This window comes from Thermobia domestica, chromosome 11, assembly GCF_964235325.1.
Source record: "Thermobia domestica chromosome 11, izTheDome1.hap1.1, whole genome shotgun sequence".
NCBI classification, from domain to species: Eukaryota; Metazoa; Arthropoda; class Insecta; order Zygentoma; family Lepismatidae; genus Thermobia; species Thermobia domestica.
In genome coordinates, this window is record NC_137464.1 from 148,070,099 (window position 1) to 148,094,449 (window position 24,351).

Genomic DNA, 24,351 nt, shown 5'->3' on the forward strand with positions numbered 1-24,351 from the left:
CGATTGACCCGACCCGACAACCCGACCCGAATAACCCGACCCGACAACCCGACCCGACCTGACCCGACTGACCCGACCCGATAACCCGACCCGAGTGACCCGACCCGATAACCCGACCCGAGTTGACCTGACCCGACCCGACCCGTAACCCGACCCGAGCTGACCCGATCCGAGTCGGGTCGGGTGGGGTCACGGGTCGGGTCGGGTCAACCCGATCCATTTGAGAGCACTATGGTCACAACACTGGGTGAACACCAAAATGCACTCCCATTGGGAATTGAACCCGGACCACGTGTACCGAAGTCTTACACGTTAACCACTAGCTAGATCAAGCGGGGATTTGTATATGCATCTTAATGAATATTTGGCACTTTTGAGGTTTGGTTATTTCTTTTTATAACTGATACCAATGTCCGACGTGGGAGAAATTTATTTTTATTTTTATTTTATTTATTTATTTATTTATTTTTATTTTATTTTTTTTCTTTAGTTCTATGTGACGAAATTTTTCTTCAAGGTCAGTGTTCTCACCTGCTGGGACGGCAGGGCGTCTTCTCGGAAGGCAGTAGCAAGAGTCTCTTGGCGGAGACAAAAGGAAATCATTTAACTACAATGATAAGGGTTGAGGAAACAGGAGAACACCTGTGGTTTTTTCCAACCCTTCAACTTTCATTCCAAAATAGGTTCTTATGATTCCGGGACCCGTACCACTTTGATTTTTCTTTCTCGGTAATTAAAACGTATTTTTCAGTATATATAGTTGCACGTAAGAAGATACATAATATGAATTTAAAAATACAGGTTGATATTTAATTATAAAGCACTAATTTTATTTCATCACTTTCAGCCCAACAAATGAAATTCAAACAATTCGCTCCCTAGGTCTTGGTCATCAATACTGCGTCTTATTCTTTGTCTTGCAGTCAAGTCTTGGTCCTGCATTTCGTAGTCTTGGTGATCTTTCATGCTATACAAGAGCCAAGAATGCTCACCTCATCGGTACAAATGAAGACCAAGTGTGATTTTGATTATGGTATTTCATACTATACGCAAAGCAAGAAAATACGCTCATCGCTACTTGGTGATCACCAAATCAAGGCCAAGAGCAAGATTACTATGCAATTCGTCTTGCATATCCAATCTTTATCTTGTTCTTGTATCGATGTCCTTGGGCTTGGTGAAATAAAATGAAATATTCACTTTAAGCAGGGGTGTAGCCAGCAGGTTCGTGTAGGAAGGGCCCGTCGTTTTTGAGGGGGGGCGGCTACAATGTACAAAGCAAAAAATGTGTTGCTGCTAGTGTTTTTCAGGCCTAAAAGAAAGGAAAATTTTGGTTTCCTTCTGCAAAACTAAAAACACTATTTTATCTTATTTATTATTATTATTATTATTATTATTATTATTATTATTATTATTATTATTATTATCCATAAATTAGGTCTATATTCAAGATAGTTTTTATTATGCTTAATCAAGAACTACTGCCCGGGACCAAACGCTATACTTTTGTGCATAACTATAAAAATAACCAGAAAGTTCTGTCCCTTTTCGTGGAGGTCTGTGTTCAATTGGACCTCACACCGTGAGTTGAATGCGAGTGGAGATAAGGCGAACGTCAGTTGTTGGTGTGGGTATATCCAACATACTACCTGGTTGTGGCAATTCAGATACACAGTGAACTTGCTTAAAGACAGAGGGAACATGGGACATCCACAGAGCATGTATGCTGAACGAGTTCAAATGGAGGTCAAACGCCGCTGTAGCGGAACAGAAAATATGCCAGGCCTTTGTTGAGGGTGTCGTGACGACGCGGACAGTGCAGCGATGGTTTAACCAGTTTAAGAACGATGACCAAACACCCGAAAACACCACATGCCAGAAGACCAACACATGTACGTACAAAGAGGAACTGGGACTACAATTCAGTGTGTGGAGAAACCATTCGGCAGCACATCCATCAAGTTGGGAAGCACTACAAGTTGGGTCTCACATGTTTTGACTCCGGGCCAGAAGGCAACGCGGCAGTCCGAAACGTTTATTTACTGTTTCGGAGCCATTTCTGGACAGGGCGTTGACATGTGATAAAAAGTGGGTCCTATACGAAGCTCCACGGCGCCGTCATCATTGGTTAGCGTCCCATGAACCGATTTCAAAACAGCCGAAACCAGCACTGTACCAGAAGAAGGTCCTTCTGTGTGTTTGGTGCATCGTGCATCGGGAACTGCTACCAGCTGGTCAGAGTATCAATGCAACTGTGTAGTGTCAGCAGTTGAGCTGTGTTCAACAAAAACTCAAAACTCTGGAGCCATCACTTCTGAATTGCAAATGGGTCCTCGTTTACGGGACAACGCTAAGTCCCACGTGGCTAGGATGACTCAGGACACCATTCTCCGCCTTGGATGGGAAACAATATTGCAACCACTATATTCCCCGGGTATTGCACCGTCCGATTATTACCTGTTCCATTCTTTGGACAATCACCTTAGAGGCCGCCAATTCAAATCCCTAGTAAAAGTCCAAAATGCACCTGATACCTTCTTCGTTTCACGGCCCACCAACTTCTACCGCGATGAATTCCATGGCCTTCAGGAACGTTTTCAGAAGGTCGTCGATGTTGATGGGGACTATTTTTGATCTTCCAGGTTAGGTGACGTATCGATGTTCGAAGGTGGTGGGTGAAAAAGCAACAAAACTTTTCTTGGTTACCTTTTTATTTAAATTTAAGACCTTGTATACAGAACCTATGTACACAAGATTGATTTTCTTTAAATTTCACTTAATTTCTTTATAGTTTCCTGACAAAAATATTTATTTATTATTCGTGACTAAAAAAAAAAAACAATTATTTTACTACACTGAGTAGAAATAAAAGAGAGCGAATGAAATCCAAACTGAATAAAAACATTGTTTCTCACCAAATTTTCCATTCTCTGTCTTTTAAAATACTTGTTAAAGCATATAAAAATATAATGTACTTACAAATCAGTTTAGTACCTTTGTTTTATGGCTGTATTTATAATATCTTGTTAAAATGTTTGTCTTTAAACTGTCAAATATAAATCGCAGTAAATTGTGTAATCTGCTGTCACAAAAATGTATCCTATTTTTCGATCGGTATGGAAAAACAATATTTCTCCATACTATTTTACCGTATATTATTAATTGTCAATAACTTTGTTACTTTTAAATGAAGGAAGCGAGATAATTTTACTATGATGTTTTGGGGCAGGAAACCATTTGGGGGGCCTGGACCCGATGGCCCCCCCTTAGCTACACCCCTGAGTTTAAGGTCCCTCGATTCTGCTTCGAGGCTAAGGGATATGGTGACCATGAGAAATGAATGAAATGGTGGAATGAAGAAAGTGGGAGGAAACAGGAGAACCCCGAGAAAACCCACTACACGGCGTTTCTCCACCACAAAGTCTACTTAACACAAACTGGGATCGAACCATGGACACCGTGCACCAGAGATGAATTCTCTACCACTGAGCTACCGCGGCCCTGCTTGGGCTTGGTCGTCCATATCCAATCTTTCTTTTGACCTTGCTTAAACAACTTCTAGTTTTGTTCTAAATCCAGACTCCATATTGGCGTAGATATTAATATTACAGTCGATTGGTAAAATCAATCTTCCACATTTAAAAATTAAAGTACATACAACTACAAAAATAAGCATTTACCATAAAAACACTAGCTGCAAGTGTTCAAAATACATTTATGGCTTCTATAAAATCAATTGAAAATTGCTATTTTTAATTACGCAGGTAGTGTAAAACAGCAGTTTTCGACTCCAGCCGAGTTTAAGCTCAACCTAAACTTAGTTGACCAAAGTGAACTGACCCGACAACCCGACCCGACTGACCCGACAACCCGACCCGATAACCCGACCCGAGTGACCCGACCCGATAACCCGACCCGAGTTGACCCGATTGACCCGACCCGAATAACCCGACCCGACAACCCGACCCGACCTGACCCGATTGACCCGACCCGACAACCCGACCCGAATAACCCGACCCGACAACCCGACCCGAGCTGATCCGACTGACCCGACCCGACAACCCGACCCGAGTGACCCGACCCGATAACCCGACCCGAGCTGACCCGACTGACCCGACCCGACAACCCGACCCGAGTGACCTGACCCGATAACCCGACCCGAGCTGACCCGACTGACCCGACCCGACAACCCGACCCGAGCTGACCTGACCCGACCCGATCCGTTCGGGTCGGGTCACGGGTCGGGTCGGGTCAACCCGACCCGTTTGAGAGCACTAGTTTCACTGTATTTACATAATTTCTTTGTTGTTTATACAGATTCTAAAGCCTTCTCCTGGTTGTTACATAATCATAAGCGACAGACGAAATATGGTACACTAATGGAAAAGATCTCTCAATTCAGATTTCGAATAGTTCACATTAGAACGAGTGTCAATATAACTGTTTACTTTTTGTTACGCATAGGTAACCATTTAGAATTTCTACCAACGATCCTGATGTTGCAGACATAATTAAAGACAGAGGGTTAATATTTTAGCTTGTTTATATGTATACTATCTTTGTTTGAATTGTTTATGTCGATTATTTTTGTGTATCCTGCAGGAGATGTCCCTTGTTTTGGTCCGAAAGTATTTTGCGGTCTCATGAGGTTTTATTATGAGAGAAGAGGTTCCGAAAATTCTCCCGAACGAATTGAATACGACAAAAACACGAATATGTCCACCTATTGTAACCGAGCTCGTCCTCAATATGTATGAAGAAAAATTGTTAGTTATTTTTTTCTATATAGTATGAAAATGCAAGATGCAAGTAATTTGAGAGATATTGATGTATAAGGATTCTTCTCCTTCACGCTTATACTTTCGATTGTTAAATTATTTCGGGCGGGAGGGGATTTATATGTAACGCATAACAGCGTTCGTAGAAGAAAAAAAGATTAATGATATTGTAATGTTTGTGAGTAAGCGGTTACGTAATTGCTCTTCTACTCAGTAGAGGTCACCAAAGTCTTGAACAGTTTGATAGACGCGAGAAGTTCAGTCGCTGGTACCAGATGGCATGACATGATTTGTCAGGTGATTGCAAGCTTGCTGCGAGGTAAGTCTTGCTAGCCTTGTCATTCAAGACTTGGTACGTGAATAGGAGAATTTCTAAATTTGTTAAATTGTTTTCTTTATATATAATTCAGCCTAAAAAGTCTGGTTTTGCAGATGTTTTGGGGTTTATAAATTTTCGCCCCTCTTTATTTCCTGAAGAGTACTGAATATTCCTTTTTTCTTGGTTCCGATCCCAAGGAGGAGGCTTTATAGACATAAGTAATGGTAGCAACTTCTAGTCATTTAGAGCACATTATTCATTTGACTGAACCCGTTATTGGAAAAATTGGAACGAAGGAATTTTTAGTGAAAGATTTTTACGTAACTTCTTGCGTTGAGAAATTTGGAAAGAATTTAATTGAACTAAATTGAATAATCTGTTAAAGTTGTTGGAATGAATAAAATTTAATGTTATAGATAGTAAGCTTAAATTTTGAGATACTTATTAGATTTGTTGAAAGTCGTTTAACCTTGAATTTTCGTATGTTATCGGAATTAGTTAGTTTAAAAACCCGAAATTAAATATAATAAATTATTGTTTGAGATTCTCAGAAGCTAAGAAGAAATTTTCGCTGTTTTATAATTTCGTTTTGAAATTACCTATTTGAAAGCTTAATATTTCGCCTTCTTACTATTTGATTTGTTGGTTCATTTCATGTTGTTGTTGTTAATTATATTTTGGGGTTGTAATAAATATTGTTTCTGGTTGAAAGGTGTGTTTTGCGTATATTTCCTGAAACTAAAAATAAGCTTAGTTGCTACAAGGAAAAAAGAATTTTAAGTTTTAGCTTCTCTGCTACCGAAATGAAAAACTGGGGTTCTGCTCCTGACTATGTGCTTGTGATTGGTTTGGAAGGTGGTAGAAGTATTTCACCTGGGTCTGGTGTATAGTTTCTATAGGCTGGACAGGGACAACTTGGCTTTTACCAGTGGTGAAACTAATCGCTTGAATATAATGTATGTGCAACAAGGTCATTGGAGTTACAAAATAAAACCGGATAGTGTTGTGATTAATTGCAATTTAAATTATCTTGAACGTCTGATGAAGTGACTGATATGGTTTTGGTACAGAAATCTAAAGTTAATAAAGGCGTTGTCATATCGACGATTATTTAATCAAGTTATGAAATATTTGAAGCTATTTCGGTATGTTTTGGAAAACTCGTTGTCTGAAATTGCATGGTGGCCACCCACCACGAACATCGGCCTTTTGCCCTTTACTATTGAAAAGCATAGAACATTGGGACGAGTTTCGACAGCTCTTTGTGTAGGGTGGTAGATATAGGCAAGGGAGCAAAAAAGAGGAGGTAGTTAGTTTTAGTTTTGATGGAACACGTCACGGCGATTCGTGTTTCCTGATATGAGCCAATTGCTCATAACGAGAGTGTAGGAGTTTGTTAGTTGGAATATATTATTTTTGATCAGTGTTCTTCTTATCAGTTACTTTCGTTATTAGTCTCAACCAAAATGGTTATTATTATACATACAATTTATGGTTACAGAACTATTTTTTAAAAAGTTCTTGTTTTCAAAAGTAGCAGTGTATTGCTACTATTGCTACAATACACATGATTTCAATAACTATATTCCCGAGAGAAAGAAATCAATACATGAACTGTATCATGTACCTTGGTTCTTCAAGGGAGATTTTCAGTTAATTATTCAGTGTTTTACCATTAATGTTGATTAGCAAGTAAACCCACAAACTTTGACAACTAACTAATCATGCAGTTTCATCTCGAGAAGGGTGTCTCGTATCGAAACGGAGAAGCTGTCGTCGGAGATGAAGATGGGTTCTGTTTCTTTTCTTTCATGTAAGGTACCAGAATTCGTATTTTGATTGCTTAAATAGGTTAATTCGCCGTGCTATTTGGTGAATAAGTACATCATCTGAGACGAGACAGGATGGACTGCGTAACCCTAGTACGGGACAACATCAGTGGCTTACATCCTAAGAAAGTAGTGGATTGAGTAACTATTAAATAATTAGTGATAGTGAAGGATGTTCTTCTTCAACGTCAACAGAACTATTTGGGAGTCAGATATGGGACTTTACAGCGAAGAATCTCCTTTACATTACACAAATAACAGTGGAATTGTGACTGCAGTTATGCAGTGTCGACGATGAACGGTGCTGGCATGTAAAAACAGTGATACCAATTTAAAATGAATAAACAGTGTTGTTTAGAGTGGTTGTCGAAATAAAAGTTAATAATACTGATATTAAAGAATTCGATTTTTTTTCACATTGAATTATGCATACATATTCAGAGAAGTGTGTTAGAGTAACCAGGATCTGGTGTCATTATTCCAATATTACTCATTTATTAGTGCTCTACCGACAATAAAAAGATTTGTTCACCGTGATTTCAGATGTCTCAATTTTCCAGTAGGTGAGTAACACCAACTGCAAATATTTACTTCTCTTTCCTTTTTAGGCTGGAGATGTGAGTTATTATACACGTAGAACTGCTGACACTTTCCCAGTTGGGGCTAGGAAAAGGAACGCCCCTAAATGAACTGTAATCTTCCTCTAATTAAGAATGTAAAGGAGAGTTTCAACTAATTGTAAGTCTTTCAATTATTGTACGATTTTAAATTATTGCGCTGAGGTTGTGATGTATTGTTCTCTCTCTCTCTCTAAATTCAAATCCCACACCTCCACCTCCTTTACTATTAGCTTCCAAATACAGAGAGTTCAAAAAGTCTCTATACACCTGAATCGTTTGGAGGTTTATGGGGGACATTTGCAACATTTGCTGTGAAAATGTGTGTTAAAATGTGTGTGTGTATGCTACACCCTGTACATAGTGCTTTTATGCCATAAAATATAAAAAATTCTGAGTAAGATAATTTTCTCGTTGCTTTGAATATGTGACAATTCAGGTGTATAGAGACTTTTTGAACGCTCTGTATAATAACTAGAGTTGTTCTCCTCAGACTAAGTGGATAAACCCTGAGACCAGCATATGTTTCTATGCTGCAACATTGTGGTACAGTGGTAGTGGCGGCTCCAGAAGGAAATCAGGTGCAATTCTTCTCAATAGGTATTGATAATTTATTTGTCCACTAATTGGAGATTATTACATCTAGGTGACCCAACCACCTTAATCATATTACCGCAGCATGAGCCCACCAGTGATGTCGTAAATCTAACTGGGGCTCAAAGCCCAAGAAATTAGGCCCCGAAGGATGTTCATGCCATATTCTCAATGCTGTTTGCTCACAAATGTAAGTTTCCTTATTATCCTGCCTGAATGTTATTGAACCGAACATTACAAGACAATACTGTAATGCTGCATGTCAGTAAGATACATCACAATATACTTGATATCGAATAGAAGGGACCTGAGCCCAAATTTGAGGGGCCCGAATTCTTGGGTTTTGAGCCATGGAACCAATTTGTAACATCACCACTGCTCTGAGGAGACCCGGTTCTTTCCCAACGTCACAACTCGCGTTTCCAATTCCACGTCTAACACGATTTCCTTATTGTAGGATTGTCATGGAATATTCTCCATGTTCCTATTCGAGTATCAAATACATTACAAAGCTGGGGAATTAAGAGAGCATTAGATTGAGACAATTTCTTTTTACCGTATATATAAAGTACACGGGAAATATTGAACACCATGGAAACGCATTTCTTCTTTCTAGCGAATCTTTATCTTTTTAACTTGTGATTTTTATTTATTTATTTTTTTTACTTCTTTTCAAAACTCGGATAGAAAGAGGTCTCCATTGGTGATGTGATCATAGATTTTTTAAAAAAAGAAAGTTCGAGTCGATAAAGAGGAATGGTGATAGCAAGATGGGGTTTCTAATTCTGCATACCTAACACTAGAGCACGAATATGGGCGGTGGCCCATTTGTTAATATTGCGGGGGGTTGGAAACACGCGATTTAGTTACGCTACCAACAGTAATATTAAAAATAATATAGTTTGAATTCTATTTATGCGAGTGTTATGTGAAATAATTCATCCTAGAGAAATGTATGGATTACACAGGTCATATGGGTCTTTAATACGAAGAGGTCCCCGAAGCAAAGAGGTCAGGAAAGGATTTTACAATTGTTCATTATCATAACTTAATAATTACTATCATAACTCGATTAATGATGAGTTTTATAGTATTTTCTTAACACTTCATTTCACAGCGGTTAGCAGTAAATCATAATCTCATCCTTTCTAACCCATAGAAAATAAATTTTACAATCATAAAATCACCCTTTTTTTCTATTAAGTTGCAACACCGATTGTTTTCAGTACCACCTAAAACCTCTAGAAGATAACAGCGCTCGTTGTTATAACCCGGACTTGCTCTTTTTAAAAGTAGAATTGAAAAGTATTGAAAAACAAACAATAAACAATAACATAACTAAGTAAATAGGCCCTACTATTCAGAATATTTTAGTTCAGTTTCAGTACAGTTCGGTTAGGTTTGCGAACCATTGCTAACGGTTAGAACGTACAGTACACAAATAGCTGCATATTTTGTGACGCCAAAACTGTAGTAAGAATTATGTTGTATATGTGATACTCTAAGCGTAGAACTGTTTCATTTGGCAAATTTGGTTTTCTTTAACCCACAAACGCCCCTTGTGCCACCAGTGACCCACTTTATGTTTCACTACGTTACATGGGCTATATCATTCATTTAGGCAAAAAAAAAAAAAAAAAAACCGTTGTTCCACTTCAGGCACACTACTCGTTCTCTTGTAAGAGTTTCGTTCACTTCTCTTCTCAGGTTTTCGATGTAACACGGTATTGTTCAGGCAGTTGCTAGTGTATGCAAATTTTTGTTACCTAACTGGTCTTGGGGGGCCGCGGTGGCTCAGTGGTAGAGCGTTCACCTCTGGTGCTAGGGGTCTCGGGTTCAAACCCTGCTCCCGCCAAGTGAACTTTGTGGTGGACAAACACCGTGTGCGTGGGTTTTCTCGGGGTTCTCCCGTTTCCTCCCACTTTCTTCATTCCACCATTTCATTCATTACTCATCATCACCGTCTCCTTTAGCCTAGCCGGCATAACCGTGGGACGTAAAACTCAAAAATTTCATTTCTAACTGGTCTTGGGCGTTTGTGGGTTAAAATCTGAAAGTGATGGAATCGAGAAAAGGTACACGATTAACACAAAATTGAAAGAAAAATCAGGATATTAGAAACGTAAAGAAGCAGAGAATAACGCACTTGTCGGAACTGGAAGTGATCCAAAGCAGCGAAAACTGCCTTTTCTACCTGTTTCTCAAGCGGTGAAGGTAAGCTTTATATTTTTTATATCTTTCATTCATTTATTTGAATTTCTGGGGTGTCAGCGACAAAGCAATTTACCTCAATAGAAGTAACAAAGGGAAGACGTTACCCATGGTCAGTGCCGGAATAGTCCACTTGGAGGCCTCCAAGCTACTCTAAAAATCGCCCCCCACCCCCAGAAAAAATAAAAAAAAGTAGGTAAGGAATAGTAAAAATAAGATGAAACTGTTTGTACGCTCTAGTGGGAAACCAATAACATTGACCTAAGTATAAGTAGAAAAGTATAGTATGTACTCCCATGCGCAAAAAATATTGCGCGTATACTGTAACTCACGATTTTTCGCAATTATTCCATTTTCCTTATGTTTATGGGTAAAATTCAGTTATTAGTATGTGGAGATAATAGAAAGCAATCCATATAAGGAGATATTTCCAAAAAATATAATAAAATAATAAAAATATAAGCAAAAAAACAAAATTATGTTCGGTTTTGTGTATACTGGCAATAATGTTTTCGAGGGATTTTTTGCAGTAGCACAGCACGATTGCAGAGGGAATAACTTTAGTTGAATCAAGGAACTGGAAAGTGGACTAATATATTGCATTTATTGGCTTAAATCTAGGGTGTAAATTGTCTACCAAATATAAATTAGCTTCTGTAACCAAGATGTTATACGGAAGTATAGAAACAAAGAGAAAAACTGTTGTCTTAAGTTTGGAAGTGACATGCTCTATAGCCATGAGCATTTATTTGTTAAGAAAAAAGACAGGCAACAAAAGGTAGTCTGTGTGGTCAAGTGGGTAGAGTGGCGGACTAGTAATTCTTATATTGTTTTGACACCAGATCGAATCCCATGCGATCCCATCCAATTTTTTCTTTAAAAAACATTGTAGAAAGTGTATAATTTTTATGTTAATAAGAACCGAAACAATATAATAATGAAATAACTTTTTGTTTTTTCTGATGACGTATTTATTTAGAATTAGTGTATGCTGTTGTATAGCTTCTTTTATCATCCTCTTTTCTTGAAAAAAAAATTGTCTCCAATAAAGTATGAAAAATATATATAGACAGAAACAGACATCTTAGTATCAAACGTGATTAATCGTGATGAATTAAACAAGTTTCCCGTTGTTAAAAAAGAAAACTATAGAAAATTATTGAATTTGGTCTTTAGGTTTTTAGCATGCTATATATATTCTTTATAAGACTATACTTTATAAGGGAAGATGTGCGATCATACCCACAAATTTAGCTAGTGAGTGAAAGATGTTTTCGGCACAAATATTTTACAGGTTTAGGTGCATGAAACACCAATACGCCATGGTCTCGACCTTCGTTTATTCCACATTATTATCCGACATATCATAGCAGGTAAAAAGCAGCATCAATTGGCAAGAAGAACTGCAAGTTGTGGTCTGTTTTCGATGCTCCGGACTCGATCGCCTAGCACGCCCGTCTATACCATGACTCATACGTCTATCATTAAGTGCAGGCACGTATCCAGCTTTTCTTTTCGGAGGGGGCCCAACACGAATTCTCGTAAGCATGTAATTCTAATGTTTCAAAAATATCAATAATAATAATAATAATAATAATAATAATAATAATAATAATAATAATAATAATAATAATAATAATAATAATGCAACAGTTCTGTATTTCTCTTAAACGTTTCTTACTTTTCATTTATGAACCGGTCAAACTGCATTGTAACACAAACGAAATCAAAAAATATTTTCTAGAGACATGTAAGGAAAACTCTCTGCTACGTATATCACATAAAAAAATAGCAAATGGCTATGAGTGTATCGTTCTAATACAGTAATGTTATAAACAAAACGGAAACGAAATTATAATCCCATTTAAAAGTGTGCTTTAATTCCACCTGGTTTCAATGGCATTACGGTATATTCTTACAAGTAACACTCCGATTTTGATAAAATTTGGCAGGTAGATACTACACATAAAATAAACGAATACATGTTTCTTTTTTTCTGCGGAAAAACGATTTTAGGGGGCAAAAGCCCCCACCCAAAATTTTGAAAATTGACGCCCGAAAGGCAAAAACAAGTGGACCAAAGTGAACGAAATTGTGCACAGATATGGCAGACGTAAAATGAAGGAATACGTGTTTTGTATTTTCCTGGAAAAAACGGTTAGGTGGGGCACAAACTCCTCCAAACCTTTGATCACGAAATATCAAAAGTGCTAGTAACAATATGTCAGATGTGTGTAAAGGACGAAGAATTCCAACGACACTTTGTGTATATACGATACGCAAAAACTAAACGAATACCTGTTTTTTTTTATTTTCTGGCGAAAAAATGGCTTTTGGGGGCAAAAGCCCCCATCCAAAATTTTGAATGTTGATGCCCGAAAGGCAAGAAGAAGTGAATCTAAATGAAAGAAATTGTGCCCAAATATTGTAGACGTAAAATGAGGGAATACGGGTTTTGTATTTTCCTGGAAAAAAGAAAAGAAAAACGTTTGGGTGGGACACAGACCCCTCCAAAACTTTGATCGTGAAATATCAAAAGTGCTAATAACAGTATGACAGAAGTGCTTAAAGGACATGAAGAATTGGAACGACACATTGTGTAGGGACAATACACAAAAAACAAACGAATACGGTTTTTTTTTCTGCGAAAAAATGGTTTTAGGGGGAAGAATTCCCCACCCAAAATTTTGAAATTTGATGCCAAAAAGGCAACAAGAAGTGCACCGAATTGGATGAAATCGTGCACACATATTCTAGACGTAAATTGAGGTAATTGTGTTTCGTATTTTCCTGAAAAAAAAAAAAAAACGGTTGAGTGGGGCACGGATCTTCTTAGCTGGTTATTACGAAATATCAAAAGTGCGAATAAGTATACGTCAGAAGTTCCTAAAGAGTATGGAGAATTGCAACGAAACTTCGTATAGGGACAATTTGCAAAACAATAAATGAAATGTGTTTTAATTTGTACGGAAAATCAGTGTTGGAGCCTAGAGCCACTCCGAAAAAAAAATATTACCGTAAAAGTGCAGGAAGGAGTGGATCGAAGCAAATGAAATTGTGTGTAGATATTGTATAGACTGTATGTAAAATAAGGACTTTCGTGTTTTTAAGATGTCCCTATCAATTTTGGCACATCAACAGCAAACAGGAAATTAATCGGCACGTGTTTTTGTTTATGTGGAAAATCATTGTAAGGGTTAAAGTTGCCTCGTGAAATACTATAAAATACGCTATACTGTTTGTGATTGTTGTTGATCTGCCAAATTTGAATAAATCTGATGGAGACACTTGTGAAACAGGAGATGCTTTATTTATCATATCAAATATCTATAGACAATTTCATTGGCTTCGGTCCACTCCTTCCGACACTCAACACCACGGTCCACTCAACAGTATTTTTCTTTTCAGGAAAATACGAAACACGTATTCCCTCATCTTACCTCTACAACATTTGTGAACAATTTCATTCAGTTCGGTCGATTTCTTCTTCCCTTTCGGGCGTCAAATTTCAAAATTCTGGGTAGGACCTTTTGCCCCCTAAGACCGTTTTTTTCACAGGAAATAAAAAAAGCCGTATTTGTTTATTTTTTGCTTATTGTCCTAACACAAAGTTTTGTTCCAATTCTTCATGTAAATTTGGGCACTTCTGACATACTGTTATTAGCACTTTTGTTATTTCATGATCAAAGGTTTGGAGTAGTCTGTGTCCCACCTAACCGTTTTTTCCAGGAAAATACGAAACCCGTATTCCCTCATTTTTCGTCTAAAATATCTATGCACAATTTCATTCACTTCGGTTCACTTTTTCTTACCTTTCAGGTGTCAACTTTCAAAATTTTGGGTGGGGGCTTTTTCCCCTAGAACCGTTTTTCCGCAGAAAATAAACAAAAACCGTATTCGTTTATTTTTTGCGTATTGTTCATACACAAAGTGTCGTTGCAATTCTTCATGTCCTTTACACACATCTTACATGTTACTAGCACTTTTGATATTTCATGATCAAAGGTTTGGAGGTGTCTGTGCCCCACCTAACCGTTTTTTTTCAGGAAAATACAAAATACGTATTCCCTAATTTTACGTCTGCAATATCTGTGCACAATTTCGTTCACTTTGGTCCACTTGTTTTTGCCTTTCGGGCGTCAACTTTCAAAATTTTGGGTGAGGGCTTTTTCCCCCTAAAACCGTTTTTCCGCCAAAAATAAAAAAGCACTTATTTGTTTACTTTATGTGTAGTATCTACCTGCCAAATTTTATCAAAATCGGAGTGTTACACTGGGGAAGTGTTACTTGTTAGAATTATAACAACAACGCATTGCCCACAGTTTGAACACTGACTCAAAGTAATCTGATATAAAAGAACCTCAAAAGGAAAAAAGTAGGTTTATTAAAAAGTGTTTGAGGTTTGGAAAGGGACAGCTTCCAGGACCTCACGCTGGATACGTCCCTGAGTCAATGCATTATATTTGTTTCTTGCAAATCATGATTATTAGATGAGTAATATGTAAAATTATATCATAGTTTGACTTTTAATAGGTCTTTCCTTAACACACCCATATTATCCGGCATTCTGCCTGTCTGTTTTATGTCGGATAAACGAAACTCTACTGTATTTCCAAAGATAGCATATACACAGGGGCTAGCGGTCTGCACGGGCCGGAATTTTTAGAACGGACCCTGCCCGTCCCCTTTAATTTATAATCTATAGGCATTAGCGGATTAAGAGCGGAGCCAATGGAGCCCAGGCTTCGGGACCCCAAGCTCAGGGGGCACTTTAAAATCCCTCTGTTTAACAGTAAAATATAGTAATCAACTTATATTATAGGCTCCAGACCGATGCTAATTTTTTTCCGCTCGTTACGCTCGCGGTATCGCTAGATTTAAGTCTTTCCATCAGCAGCATTTAACTGTTAATAATGAATGCAATTATTTAATTGTTAATAATGGATTTAACTAAACTAATTATTGTAAACTTGGAGCACATTCAAATATTACAGCATAGTTCTCGGTAGTTCCATAAACCTATGTGGAAGGCAGCAAAGAAAATTTATGCACTGGAACTATTCTTAACATAGGGCCCCCTTAAAATAGTCGGCTCTAGGTCCCCAAAAGCCTTAATCCGCCCATGTCTATAAGCAATATTTCACGAAAAGCATGTATTTTTTAACTAATGTGTTTGTCATCAAGTTTTCATAAAGTAGTCCCTTTCTCCTTTAAGCAATTTCAGAGGCCACGGTGTTTCAGTGGTAGAGCGTTCTCCTCTTGTGCATGGAGTCCTTGGTTCGATCTATGCTCGCGCCAAGTGAACCTTGTGCTGGACACTGTGTGCGTAAGTTTTCTCGGGGTTCTCCCGTTTTATCCCACTTTCTTCATTCGACCATTTCATTCATTTCTTATCATCACTGTCTCCTTTAGCCTAGCCGGCATAACGTGGGACGTAAAACTTAAAGATTTCATTTCAAATCATTTCAATCAAAAAACAGTTGTAGGAAGTATGTAATTTCGAATAAAACAAACTACTATATACAATTCTGAGTATATTATTCTTTTATGAAATTCTCGCGAACCTTATTTCTAATTCGAAGGGTAAGAAGACTAAATTCACTCTCTTATTGTTATAGATCCATTTCAATTGAAGCAGTTGGAATAGTTGGAAAAAATTAAAAAGCCATACCCTATATTCCAGTGTGGCACAATTGATATAACGCGGCACACTGGTGTGTCTAGCAAAGTGAACAGTGTGACGCAAACTGTTTCCTATTATTTGCAAGAATATTTGTCGAGTTTCTGTTATTTATTATTATTATTATTATTATTATTATTATTATTATTATTATTATTATTATTATTATTATTATTATTATTATTATCAACGATTCCTCCATGGACAGCTGTCTGTATACGGTTAAGCAACCACAAGTATCACATTGAGGGATAATGCAAAAGTCTATTTGCTTGTATATTCTATCGGGAATAACTGCATCCGTCTAGAAAGCTAGGACTAACAACAAAGGGATCCGATGTTCTGCCCGCACATCGCCCCAAATCGTGAGTGCTACAAGTTCTCTTCTACGCCTTAGCACAATAAGGGCTGTTGCGTTAAGGGAGAGAGAGAAACGACTTAATTCCATTGCAGTTATATGCTTATTAAATGTTAACTTATGTTTATAAATTATGTAAATGATCGTATCGTTTTCTGTTTATTATTATTATTATTATTATTATTATTATTATTATTATTATTATTATACATTTCTTAATAGGTTGATTGCCACGTGTATGGAATTCCATACACACGGCTCTCCTGTGCAGCAGAACGTGATGATTTTCCATACGCAAACAATGTAGATATTCCAAGTTTGTTGTGTTCGTTTTATAGGTGTGTATGTAATTAGATACATATGGCGTAGAAATCAAAATTTAATATCCATGCCACGTATATGCAAAACTATACACAAAGAAATTTATGAACAAAGACATTGAGTTTCAGTTTATCGTCTCGTTCAGCAACGAAGCTATATGAGACTTCGGCCTACTGATTAACGTGGACTCTAAACCACGTGAGCTCTCGCCGGGAATCGAAGCCGTGTCTTCCACGCCAAAGGCGCATGCGCTAACCGCATATCCACTAAGGAGCTCATGAACAGAGACATTTATGGGCTAAAACAAAGGAGAAAACAAAGATGTGTGATGTGATTTTGAGTTTATCGTCCCTTTCAGCAGCGAGGCTATATGAGACGTGGACCTACTGATTAAAGTGGAATCTGAACCACCTGAGCTCCCGCCGGCCGAAAACAAAGAATGTTCATTTCAATGCAAACCTATGTAGTCCTACGGACTTCAATATTCGCCCTCAAACGAAAGTGAAGACTATCCATGATTCGCAGTATTAAACTCTCTCTCACCTCTGTATTCTCCTAACATGTCTCCCAGCGATTACAACATTTTTTGGCATCTCAATCACTTCTTATGTTAGTAGGATAGCTTTACCTAGAGGCCACTGATTAACCTGGCATTGTATTTTTCACTTTTTTACCTTTGGAATTGACAATCATCGTCTGGACATTTCAGTCGCACCTACCTAATATTAACAATGTTTCTACGATAATTTCGTAACATTGTATTATTTCTTTGTTGATTAGCTTGGTTAGGCTTATTTAAACACTTTTTTTCTTTGCACCGACGTGTAACATCTCTTGGACGAAAATACACTAGCTCTCACTGGAAATCAAATCCAGAACCAATGAACTTGATCCATTTGACCACAACAAAGCACATTTAAAAAGAGGTTTCGATTTTGTTCGGAAAATTGTAATTAGGTGTAACATTAAAAATACATTTAAGAAAGGGTACGGAGCAAACGCACTGTACTTTCTCGCTTGAATTTCTTACACTGACTCGTGTTAGGCTGCAACTATTATTGAAACATTTATTTGGGAAATTGCGAATAAAATAATATCTTGGAAAACTTTGCTAGAGGAAACTTCAGGCCCAAAAGTAAAGTACCCATTGGTCATATTTTGATTAGAAATAACTTGATCCATATATTAGAATTATTAAGGATATAATTGTATGCGAACTATAAGCAAAAGCGTCTGAGTAATTTCTGAGAAAATCATGAAAAAAGTCACCCCAAGAATAAATTATCCTTTGTGGATCTTTTCAGGACAAACAAGCTATGCTATATTGTTAGTGTTTTCATAAAACATTTATTTATGAAATACGAACACAATCGCCTGAGTCGTTCTTGAGAAAATCGCAGGGTAAAACTTACTGTCAAAAGTATTATACCACTTCTAGATTTTCCGGATGAGGGAATTATACCATATAGCTAGGTTATTTATGTAACATGTATTTATAAAATATGAACAACAAACATCTCCTGAGTTGTTTTTAGGAAGGTCATCGGGAAAAGCTTACCCCCAAAGGTAAACTCTTCTATCTGTAATTTTGACAGTATATCGAATAATTTTTAAGCAAATCGTCGGGAAAAATTTCACTGTCAAAGTAAACTCTCTCTTTTGGATTTTTCTTTTCGGAACAAGCAAGTTATGCATATTGTAAGAGTGTTACAGACAATATTTTTACTGAAATTAGAAGAAATTTGTCTCAGTTATTACTGAGAAAATTGTCCAAAAAAAAAAAAAAAAAAAAAAAAAAATCAACCCTTGAGAAAACCACTTCTTCTGTATGTTAACGGAATAAACGATTTATGCTGTATGTTAGTTTATTAATGAAACATTTCTTTACGAAATATGAACAAAATTGCCTGAGGCATTAATGGGAAAACCATCGGAGGAAAGCTCACCCTAAGAATAAACTACTTCTTCGAACGAGTTGTCATATTGTTAGGTTATTAATAATACGTTTATTTATGAAATGTGGTTGAGAAAATTGTGGAAAAAGAACGCATACCATACAGTAAATTACACCATATATATTTTCTCAGAAAAAATATTCATATACGGTGGATATTTGTTAATAAAATATATATTTATAAAAAGTAAATAAAATCGTCACAGCTTTTTTTTCTTGAGAAAATTGAATTATTTTAAATTTTAATCCTTCAGTAAATTACCCTTACTTTTAGGTGTCGAAGGATATAAAATTCGAAAGATAGTATGTTATTAAAACGTTATGTCTAGAATTCGGTCCAGATACGTTGAACAGTATGGCCTCTATTTGAGTGCATGTAAAAGCGTGACGAACCGAGAGACGAATAGATGGACAGACATCGCAAAATCATTTTTTCGATATGTAGGAGCATTGTAGCTTGAATTCATTGAAATCTGGTATTCGGTTTTTATAACTATCACCACACTTTCTTCTTTCGTCGCTCGACTGTGAAAACGAATAGGCCTATACCGACACGTAAGGTGATAATTTGTAATCCAAAAAATTTAATTTGTTATGTTTAATGTGTTGTCACGCTAGAAAAAAAAAGCTTATGCATGTTACATCATTTTATTATCAGTTTTTCACGCTACTGTATAATTCGGTATGATTATAATTAATATCCATGGCATCTTTTGGAAGCATTCGTGTTCCTCACAAATAGAGCTGTTAATTTAGTTTTGTTTAAAGAAAGCATTTTTTATTTCCTTACACAGACTTATGATTGCATTTGTTGCACTTGTGGATATGAAACAAAAGGAGAGAGAGAGAGAGAGTCAATACTCTAAAAAGAAACACACACACTGAAACACTAGAACAGTAATTTAACATCAGCTTTTTTTTTTTCTTCATGACAACGAGCTATCGCTGTGACTGTGTTCGTCACGCTGTGTGTAAGGCAGCAGGTCGCGCATGTTTTGTTTTCTTTACTGTTCCTGACTCACAGACACTCGCAGTGAGTTGAAGTTACTTCTGCTGACGGAGAGGGAATGATTAAGCATATCATACCATTAACTGAAAACAATCGCTATTAGTAATAATACACTAATTCTAAATAAATACGTCATCAGAAAAAACAAAAAGTTATTTCATTATTATATTGTTTCGGTTCTTATTAACATAAAAATTATACACTTTCTACAATGTTTTTTAAAGAAAAAATTGAACATGACCGGATGGGATTCGATCTGGTGTCAAAACAGTATAAGAATTACTAATCCGTCACTCTACCCACTTGACCACACAGACTACCTTTTGTTGCCTGTCTTTTTCTTAACAAATAAATGCTCATGGCTATAGAGCATGTCACTTCCAAACTTAAGACAACAGTTTTTCTCTTTGTTTCTATACTTCCGTATAACATCTTGGTTACAGAAGCTAATTTATATTTGGTAGACAATTTACACCCTAGATTTAAGCCAATAAATGCAATATATTAGTCCACTTTCCAGTTCCTTGATTCAACTAAAGTTATTCCCTCTGCAATCGTGCTGTGCTACTGCAAAAAATCCCTCGAAAACATTATTGCCAGTATGCACAAAACCGAACATAATTTTGTTTTTTGCTTATATTTTTATTATTTTATTATATTTTTTGGAAATATTTCCTTAGATGGATTGCTTTCTATTATCTCCACATACTAATAACTGAATTTTACCCATAAACATAAGGAAAATGGAATAATTGCGAAAAATCGTGAGTTACAGTATACGCGCAATATTTTTTGCGCATGGGAGTACATTGGCCGCTAGATTGGAAATAACCATCAATACTATGCATTACATTACATGTATCGAAGTTCACAATTACACCGGACGAAGGAAATGAGGTTTACGAGGGAAATTCCCATTGTAAGTTGCTGTCTTTATAGGGAAAAGGGAAACTATTTGAATAGGCATTTATAGCATTTTTGACCTAGGCCCGTCTCAAGAGCGGGGGATGACGTCACCCAACACAAGCCTCTGAACAAAGGGATTACTCAGGGTATTCCTGGTTCATTCCTAAAAGAGCAGTCCAGACTCTAACCAACTCGGAATTCATCAAGGCCCTTAAGCATCATTCTCCGGGTGAGCCCTTGTATTCCCAGTCCGCCTTTGTTTTAAAATACTGTACATGTACGAGTAATAATTTAACAAAACTAAGCACACATATAATAAGATTCAGAGTTTGTAATATCTAAAGAGAAGTGGCGTCTTGTGTGCTCATTATAAAACGAATCATTTTTTTCTTTTATTCGTTACTTATTTTGATATCCGAACACATAACCAAATGAATCAGTATCTTGTGTTGTGGCTGAAACATATCTTTTTTTATAGTGCAATATTTATAATACGTAATGTTTCATTACGCAGTAGTTAAGATAATGAACTAAGATCTGTACTGTCGGACCGCATGACTCAGTGGTAGAGTATTCACTCCTGGTGCGACGGGTCTTTGGTTTGATTGCAGCTCGCGCCAAGTGAGCTTTCTGGTGGACACACACTGTGGGCATGGATTGTCTCTGAGTTCACCCGTTTCCTCTCATTTTCTTGATTCCACCATTCCATTCATTTCTCATCACTACTGTATCCTTTAGCCTAGCTGGTATAACTGTGGAACGTAAAACTTAAAGATTTCCTTTTGTTTTTCATTTTAAAATCTATACTGACTTCCGGGTGGTGGTCCACGTTAACTTACCAAATGGGAAATTTATTGAAACAATGATTGAGTTACTGTGGGACGGACGTTTTTTAAATATATTTTTGTTGTTTGTTTGTTTTTCAAATTTTAGACTCTAGAAAGAACTAGAGGGGCTAGTGGTTTTTACCCTCTTATTAAGCACTACTCATATCAGTTCTCCATCCTGTAGTGAACAGAAGACACAAAGGATTTCAACCATCAGAAATCTTAGAATGATTTATTTTTAAAAAATTCTAATAGGTAATTATGATTTTTATAATGAATTTGAGTTTCTAATATATAAATTTTAGTACGAAAAATTACTTATATCCACCTTTTTATTGATTCGTACTGTGTATGCATCACGAGCTTTTAGCGGTTCTTGTGGAATAAATTAAAATGTAAGTATACTAGTTGATACGGAGTGAACAATGTAAATTTTATTGGAATAATATTTGTAAATCCTCCAGTTCACTTGCTGTAACGCTGAATCGTAAAAGAGAGTGAAGGGACAGCCAAGCCCACAATCGGGCTACATTTTGCGTACTATTGGTTACTGCTCATGTAGTTTCTCATCCGAAAATAGCTGTAATGAAATTATAGCACTCAGAATCCATATTCTTTCCTGCGTGACTCTACAATTTATGCTATTACTCCTATTGAACTTTATATGACAAAAAGGGGGAAAAACCTTCCGTATATTAACTGCTTCAATTCTACTATCATTTATCGTTCTTCACGAATTCAAAAATGTAAAATAGCACCTTGAAATAACACTATGAATTATCTTAATTATTTTACTGTCGTTTTCTTATCTTTTTTATTGAAATCTAGCTAAAGAACGATAATATTTGCGGAATATTTTTTTAATATTTTTATTATTTTATTTTATTTTTTACAAACGAGATTAGAACAAACCTCAAAAATACAATTTTAGATGGAAATCTGACAAGTTCACTAAGTACCATAATTTTAGTGAAGCAGTCAATGATACTTTGAGAAGACAATAACTTTAGTACGATATCATGATTCTTATGATTTAAAAGAATAGGGAGAAGTATTGAATGAAATAAAACAGGTAGGGAGGAAGAACATTGTGTGCATTTAGATTTTGTCAATCCTACAGATGCCTTTAACTGTTTCTTCACTTGTCAAAACTTAAAAAAAAAGAAAACTTTTTTATGTAATGTTGAGTAGTTTAACACTAACATTTCTGATGGTTGAAATCCCTTGTCTTCTGTTCACTGCAAGATGGAGGACTGATATGAGTAGTGCCTAATAAGAAGGTAAAATCAACTGGCCCTCTAGTTCTTTCTAGTCTAAAATTTGAAAAACAAAAAGTGTGATTTTAAAAAAAAAATCTTATAATGAAGATCACAAAATGTCTGTTGTACGAAGAGCGATATCACCTGGCGGTCATCAGATAATACAGTGATTATTATGAATTGAAGGTAGGATGGATACCTTGGTTGTTCTCTACCTTTTTCTTTCTTTTTTTAATACTTGTTTCGTTTAGCGAGGGGCTGGCATCAGATCACGTCAAGAATAAACACATTTCCACGAGGACCATCATTAACTCAACCTCCATCTTACTGCTAACGTCTCTATTAAGCCCGAACCGGTACTTCACGAAGCGAGCCCAACTCCATATGAAAGGAGAAACAAAAACCTCTCATCTCAAACAAGCTTCCCTCCCTTCCACTTTCTTTTGTGATGGATGCTGTAGAAGTATGATGTTCGCTTGCTCACGTCGGCCTCATCCATCAAGCGATAATGCGACCGGATTGGCAGCTCTAATAGCGTTCATGAGGATATCAATGAAAATTCCCATCCTCAAACACGAAATTAAAACAGATGGCCCAGCGGCGCAATATCATGACTTACTTACGAAAAAGATCTTTACTGATTTTTTATTCTTTAGATATTTTTTATTTATTTATTTATTTTTGCAGTCGTTGCAGGAGAGGCATGCAAGAAACAGTCTAACCACACCTTCATCTTTCTTGAAGACCAAAAATGAATAAAATTATTGGGAATCTAGTAATAAGATACAAGGTATTTACTCTGACACTCACGAAAAAAGTTTATTTCAGCATTGAGCATTCTGCTAAATTTTGGGAAATTAAACGTTGTGTCTATGAAATCATAATTTGTCATTAGTTTCAGATTACTTTTACTTCTTTAAGTAAATTGTGTATTTCTGTTCGTTACAAAAAGTGTAGAGTGGTCCACAAAACACCCGGTCATATCTCGATGCTCCATTCACCATTGCTGTGTATAGTATTATCACGTGTAAAACTGCATTCAACTTCCAATTTTTGACATCCTGCAACGATGGAAACCAACAATACAGTTAAGGTTGGTTGATTGAGAACTAGGTAAGGTATTCTACTAGTGTTCTAGTTTGTTCGAAAGATGCCAGTGAAGCAAACGGAAAATAAATAATTTAAAATAAAAAATAAAAGTAAATATCCATGCCTCTCCAACGAATAAAACATCATGTATAGGACAACTTTTGGTATTTACAGAGCGATTGATATCGTGAGAAAGTCAAAAAGAGATCTGATTTAATGTTAGACATACGAAAGAAAAATCAATATTGGTCAAACATTCATTTTATTTCACACGTTACAGTATTTTGTAAATTCTCTGGATATTTTACATTGTTCGTTTCAACGTTACCTTCACTTTTGTTAGTTTCCAGTTTTAATATATGTACCTAAACTTTATGAAAAATGTATCATGTCATGCTAGGTGATTTGACTCTCATCTTTGTTTTGCAAGAATTAATTTTATTTTATTCTTAAAACCATCATAGTTTTCATTTTTTAAATGTATTATTATTATGTGACATTATTATTAATGTTAACAAGAGTATTTTCGTTGTTATATTATTGCTTTTTAGTGTGTTGGAAAATGGAATCGAAAAAGAACAAAAAAACCCTACAAAAACA